The 7619-nt window shown below is 32.4% G+C and overlaps 1 long non-coding RNA gene across 1 annotated transcript; it reads right to left on the bottom strand.

Moving 5' to 3' along the window:
- Window positions 1–4198: 4198 nt before the first annotated feature.
- LOC112785262 (uncharacterized) lies at window positions 4199–5954 on the bottom strand. The gene is made up of 2 exons (XR_011879321.1): window positions 5591–5954; window positions 4199–4712 (listed from the first exon to the last, which is right to left on the bottom strand). It is a non-coding gene; the product is annotated as an uncharacterized lncRNA (long non-coding RNA).
- Between the last annotated feature and the right edge of the window lie 1665 nt (window positions 5955–7619).

The raw sequence follows: 7619 nt of genomic DNA, 5'->3' as shown, positions 1-7619 counted from the left end.
TGCATTATGAAGAAAAGAAAGTGAACAGAAAGTCACGCGAAAGCGTGGCTAGAGGCGTGCCTTAGGCACAAATATGATCACACGACCGCATCGCTAACGCGTTCACGTCGTTTCTGAAATAGCATCCCCACGCGTCTGCGTCACCCATGCGAACGCATGGCTCTGTAAAATCGACGTAAAGGGGTGTATGGCAGTATGTTGGGCTGGAATGGGGCTGGACTCGTGCTGGAAGCCCAAGTCCTCCCACGCGAGCGCGTTCCTCACGCGGCCGCGTCGTTTTCCAAAAATGGCCATCCACGCGATCGCGTCAACCACGCAATCGCGTCACCCAAAAAATTGGCAAAAAGAGTTTCGAACAGAGAGTTGCGCGAACGCGAGGCTGCACTCGCGCCAATCGCACAAATCAGGCCACGCGATCGCGTGACCCACGCGTCCGCGTCACCTAACTTTATCGCACACCACACGACCACGTCAATCACGCGTCCGCGTCGCCTGCGCCGCACAACTTATCCAAATCATCGCCAATTATCTTTTCTTTTCTTTTCTAATCCTAATTTCTTCTATCTTTTCTTCTTTCTTCTTTCTTTCTCTTCTTCTCCCCCTCTACTCTTCTATCCCTTTAATTTAATGCATTTATTTGTGCTTTCCTTTTGGTTTCTTTTTCAATTCTTTTTCATGCATTTTTATGTTGGTGTTGGAGTTTTATTTGGATAGTACCTTATTTTATTTGAGCATGTGGCTATTCTGAGGAGAGATTTGACAATTGACAATTACTTATGGCTCTCATATACATTTGGATTACATTATTTTCATCCCTATTTTAACTTGCACACCCAATGTATTTGGGATTATCATTCACAATTGTCATCATTACACATGCTCTTTAATTTGGCACATTTATTACTTGATGCTTGTGCTATGCTTCTCATGCCTATTATTTGCATATTTTTACCCTCTTGCATCTAATTATTTTGAATTGTCCTTTTTTATCTTTATTGTTGTCTTTCCTACATGTTGTAGCTACCATGTAGTTGGGCTATCATCTTTTCTTTGGCATTCCTTATCACTTGGAATTTTCTCCCTTCCGGTCTTAGTTTTCTATATCTCACACTCTTCCTTTTTCCTCTTCCTTAGGCATGGGTACCAAGAAAGGAAAAGAGAAGACCACTGACAAGACACCGGCACGGAGAGGAACCAAGAGACCTCCAGCTAAGGTGCCTCTATCTACAAGCGTCAGTTGTAGCAACCCGTCCACTAGTACATCTCAGCATGCACCGAGGACCGTGCAATCTTTAAGTGTGGTAAGGTCGATATCGATCTCCATGGGTTAGTTACTCTTCTATCTCAACACCAATGGTTTATTTTTCCTTGTTAGTTGTTGCATTTACATGTTTGATTGCATATTTGTTTGATTTTGTGCATATTTTACCACTTGGTTGAAGAAATATTTTCTTTTTCAAGAAACTTTTTATAGCATTTCACTAATTTGAATTAAAACTTTTTGAAAAACTTGTTTGAAGAAATATTATTTTGGAACATGGTTTAGAGCTCGAACACACAAAACCTGTGAGATTTTAAGCCTATTTGAATTGGTTGCATTTTATCAACCAAAATTTTGTTTTAGTGTGTATTTTTTCTCTCTAAAATTGTGATCTTTGTCTTGCTTGATTCTATATTTCCATTGTTTGATGTATGCATGCACTTATATGATTGAGGCCTTTGTTTTACTGAGCTTACATACCCATATGGCCTTACCTTTCATTATCCCTTGCAAACCAATCTTGAGCCTATTATACCCCTTGTTCTTTACTTTAGCACATCATTAACTCTAAGCGAAAAACAATAATGTCTTTAATTTGAATCCTTGGTTAGCTTAGACTAGTGAGAGTGTTCATGAATTAAGTGTGGGGAAAAGTGGGTTTCGAAACATTTGGTTTGAGAATTGGGTGTTATATATCTTTATGAAAATGTGAAAGAAATGTTTAGGACATGTTCATGCATTCAATAATTTAATCATATGCATTGAGAAAAATAAAAGAAAAAGAAATATATATATAAAAAGAAAAAGAAAAAGAAAAGAAAAATAGCAAATAATAAAAGGGGATAAATTACCCCAAAGTAAGTGGTGAAAGCAATGCATATGTACCGTACTTGAAATTAGAATGCATGAATATGTGGAAAATATGGTTAATGGACAGTTAGATTTTGTATTTTGATTACATGGATTGTCTAAGTTAGGTGGAAAGTTTAAGTTAATTAAGGATTCAGATTTTAGTCCACTTAGCCAAATACAATCCTACCTTGACCGTAACCCAATTACAACCCTTAAAAGACCTCTTGATATGTGTATCTGTGCATTAAATTTTTGTTGATTATTAGATGAAGAGCAAGCCTTAGAAAGCAAGGTTAGTAGAGAATTGAGAGAATCAAACCTCAAACACTTGAGTGATTAGAGTGTATACACTTCCGGTGAGGTTCGACACTCGATTCTTTGTTCCCGGCTTTCATGATCTATTTTCTTCTGCAAGTTCACTTGTACTTTATTTTGTGATTTGAATTAGTGAAATCCAGTTCATGTATGTTCTTGGAAGATTTATTTACTTTTAACCAAGTAGGTAGAAACATTCTGCATGTAGTTGCATTCATATAGATAGGTTGCATTTCATACATTCTATCATTCCTTTTCACCCCTTTATAGCTTCTCTTGAGCTTAGCATGAGGACATGCTAATGTTTAAATGTGAGGAGGTTGATAAATCATTATTTTATGATTTATCTTATGCTCAATTGAGTGGTTTTTATGAAGTCCTTGCCCACTTATTCATACAATTCGCATGTTTTATATTTTCCTTCCTGATTTTGTGCTATGATTGAAAACATGCTTCTTTGGCCTTTAAATTGCTAATTATTAATCCTCTCCTATTACCATTCGATGCCTTGATATGTGTGTTAAGTCATTTCAGGGATTACAGGGCAGGAATGGCTTAGAGGATGGAAAGGAAGCATGCAAAAGTGGAAGGAATACAAGAAACTGAAGGAACTGCTAAAGCTGTCCAGCCTGACCTCTTGGTACTAAATCGACCATAACTTGAGCTACAGAGGTCCAAATGATGCGATTCCAGTTGTGTTAGAAAGCTAACATCTGGGGCTTCACAACGATATATAATTTGCCATAGCTGCCTCGAAGCCAGGTGACGCGAACGCGTGGATCACGCGAACACGTGACCTGGCAGAAACGCAATCCACGCAAACGCGTGGACGACGCTTCTGCGTCACTTTTCCGCGACCTGTACGTACCAGAATGCGCTAGGGGCGATTTCTGAGCTATTTTTGATCCAGTTTTCGGCCCAGAAAACACATATTAGAGGCTATAAAGTGGGGGAATGCATCCATTCATGAGATTTAACTCACAATTCATAATTTTTAGGATTAGATGTAGTTTTTAGAGAGAGAGGTTCTCTCCTCTCTCTTAGGATTTAGGATTTTAGGATTTCTATTAGTTTAGTTCAATTCATCTTCAGTCACAGGTTCAATATTTCTTTTGCTTTATGTTTCTCTTCTACTTTCAGACACTTTAATGCTTTTATTTGTTAATTACTTATGTTGCCAAATTGGCTTATGAACGATTCGTGTTAGGATTTTCTTTATTTAATATAAACTGAGGTATTTCAGGTTTATGATTCTTATTTAGCTTTTTATATTCTTGGCTTTAATTGATTAATTGGAGACTCTTGAGTTATCAAACTCATCGTGATTGATAATTGTTATTTTGCTAATTGAATTGAATTCCAATAACTCTAGCCCTTTCTTAGGAATTGGCTAGGACCTGAAGATCAAAATAATTAGTCCACTTGACTTTCCTATGCTTTAGTAAAGGTTAACTAAGTGGGATTAAACTCAATCCTCATCACCATCGATAAGGATAACTAGGATAGGACTTCCAAGTTTTTCATACCTTCCGCATTTAAGATTTTCATGCCAAAGTCCTTTGACACAGTCGAAGGCATTTTACTGTTTTCTTTTAATTTCAACGCGAACCTTTTTATTTTCAGTTTGTTCTTTTTTCGAAAACTTTACTTTTGTCTTTATTCCCAATTTCCATCTAATCGAAGACGCTTTGATGTACTTTTAAAAAACTGGTACCTGCAAAAAAAAAGTAGATTTCGCTCTCAGATCATTAGATATTAAATCACCATCGATTTGCTAAAAATTGACAAAATAATTATATTATATCTCAATGGTGGAGAAAAATAGAATATCACGTTCCGCTCAATACAATGGCATACTCTAACCGGTTCCTATATTAACATATATTCTGGCACTTTGCCATCGACATATACACGGCCGATGCGAGTACTAATAATAATTGCAAAATACGTGGGAGAATGAGATTTTCATAAGCTGTAAATACTAAATAATTAACTAAGCAGTTTCAAAGAAAACAAACTCCGTTTATTACAATTCTAATACAAACATGCACGAAACATAATGATTAGGGTTATTATATCTCAAACTGTGACATGTTCAATTTATTAATTTATATTAGCTAAGTATGGGGGAGTAAACTGGATGCACGGCTACGGGCCATTGGTTATTTCTCCAATCATGGATATGTTGGTTTATGCCATCCTCCACCGTTGTTTGATGGAACATATCCTCCGCCACCACCAGATGGGAGATATGTTGGGAGTGCCACATGGAAAAGCTTTCGCCCTGTACCATATAAAGAAATAAATGTAAAAAAAAAAAACATATAAAATTAAAAATAATAGAAAATTTAAAACTTAAGTAAAAAAAACGTTTGAAAGTGAAATAAATTAAAACTAATTTAGAGTATAATATTTAAGATTAAGTAATTTTAAAATTTAGGATTTGAAGTTTAGAAGTTGGGGTTAAGTATTTATGGTAGTGGCAACTGGCAAGGAGTGTGGTAAGTTATCCGTGGTTGAAGGTGAAATTAAGTTGTTAGATGAAAAGAGAAAGAAATGAGAAAAGATAAAAAAAAAAAAAAAAAAAGAAGTAATTTCAAAAGAAATAGTGAGTGAATTTGTTTGGTTGTGATTGGGTAATTATTTATTGGCTGAAATTGATTATTTTTTGTATAAGTATAAGTATTTGTATTTTTAAAACTACATATTAAAATAAAATGGTATAATGATGTATTAAATTATTTTAAATTATATAAAATTTTATTAGATTGATTTATACATTAAAATATTAGAAAAATAATATTATATGACAAATAAAATTTATTATTATTTTTATCAATGTTTAGCTAAATTTTAAATACAAAATATTAATTTTAAATTATAAATTTTAAATTTTAAATTTTCATAATATAAAAAATAAAATATTAATTTAAAGTATTGACTAATATTAATAAATTAAAATTTATATCGCCTAGCTTTACTGATGTTAAGATTCAAAAATTGAGTTGTTAAAGTTCATAACCTATAAAAAATTATTTGACTATGTAAATATGACAAAATTTACAAGCAGTGTAAGTGAATCTCCACTTATATATATTGTTATTTAAATTGGGGTGTTGGAAACTTATGAATGGTGTTCCAAAATTAAAAAGGAGGACATACCGAGTTTATAGTCCGCAGGGTTAAGGCCTGCAGCAGCGAAGTTGGAGAACATGAGGCATAAAAATATTATTAGCACACTAGAAAATGACATCAATTTCAAGGCACTCAGGAAGGGCATTATTTCTAATTGAATGATGACAAGATATTTGTGGGTGTTAATAGCTCCAATCAAGCCTGAGAGGATGGGAAGCATTACACTTTAAAGTTGGTATTTATAGAGAGATCAAGAGATATTAGAAATGAATGAAAAGATCAAGGTGCAAGGTGGTGGCGTGTTCATTTCGTATTCCGTCGAAGACTGTTTCTTCTCCTACGGAAACTGTTCACATGTGTCAATTACTTTATTGGTATACCGATATGACATGTATGGTTGGGTTGATGGTCATTATTTTATCTTGATGTGTGTTTTGAAATACCAAAAACATCCCTATTTTGCCAGTTAAAATTACGTAAAGGGACTGCAGTAAGCCAGCAACATATATGTGGTTATTAGAGGATGACTTGTCAACAGCTTGTTTTAGCCAAGTGTAGCCAATAATAGTGAAAGTGGCTTAAGCTAATGGTTAAGATGGATGGGCCATTTGTTCCTTTAGGGTGCATATTTATGAAAATAAGATAAAACAAGATAATAAAAATAAAATATAAAAGACAAAAATATAAAATTTTATATTTTTATATTCTGTTTAGTAATTTAAAATAAATTATAAAAATTTAGTTTATTTTTATTTTTTTATTCAAAAAATTTGAGATAAAAATATAATAGTAAAAAATATAATTATAAAAAATTAATAAAAATAATAAAAAAATAAAAATAAATTGTGTCTTTTGTTATTGTCTTTGTGTTTTTTTTATTCGGATGGATATAAAATACACTAATTCAGTGTCTCTAACTCTAAATACAATATCTCTATCCATGTCTCTTTTGTCAAACACAATTTTATATCTGTTTTATCGATTTTTAGCAAATTGAAAGTGGATCGATATCTATTATTTGGGAGCACAATCTACTCATCTTTGTGAGTATCAATTTTCTTAAAGTGCATCAAAGACCTTTTGATTGAATAAAAACTTAAGAAAATCTGAAAAAAAAATAAAAGACTTTGAAAATAAATTGACTGAATTTAAAATGAATTGCATTGAATTTAAATAAAACTGTAAAATGTTTTCGATTAGATCAAATTAAAGGACTTTTGAAATGGGAAATAAAAATTCTGGAATGTAACAGAGAAAATAAATATTGCATTGCTTGAATGATAAACTTGCGAGAAAAGTAAAATTTGCGGAGAGTATAAATGAAGAAGCTAAAACAGTGAAAAGAATCCTATAGAAAAGTAACTCAAACGCAAACTCAGAATATGAGTGTGCTTGAGTATTTTCTGAAACAAAATTCTAACACTTATTCCTTCCATTCTTCTCCTATTTATTAGAATCTTCTACCAATTGGGTTGAAATGTAACCTCCATGTTCATTAATTCAACAGTAAACGTTCCTACTTCTTTTGCATGACAAAAGTAATCACCAGGAATAGCCTTCAAAATTTGGACCCTTTGATTTAACATTTCGAGCAGCTTACTGAACAAACGTGACAATTCTGACTCTTACCCTGCATTCCTAGCCATAAACTTTTCGATGTAAACCTTTCTTTGAAGACACGCTTACTGACTTTTGAATACATCTTTTTTTCGAAATAAATTATTTTCGACTAACAATATCTTAGTGTCTCTATCAGTGACGGATCCAGAAAATTTTGACAGTGGGGGCAAAATATATATAATATAATAATAATTTTTATAATAAAAATATTATATATACATAAAAATCAACTATCAAAATATTCATTAATCATTATATATTTGTATATAAATACATGTATTATTTAATTTATTTTTAATATGTATTTTTTATTTCAATATGTATATAGATGGTTATTTTCTATGTACATATAATATGATTAGTCTTTAAAATATTTAATTTACAAATTAAAATATTAAAATAATAATTTAAATAATAACACATAATTTAGAATTTT

This window comes from Arachis hypogaea, chromosome 20 (assembly GCF_003086295.3).
Source record: "Arachis hypogaea cultivar Tifrunner chromosome 20, arahy.Tifrunner.gnm2.J5K5, whole genome shotgun sequence".
NCBI classification, from domain to species: Eukaryota; Viridiplantae; Streptophyta; class Magnoliopsida; order Fabales; family Fabaceae; genus Arachis; species Arachis hypogaea.
This window is presented reverse-complemented; position numbering and strand designations above follow the sequence as displayed.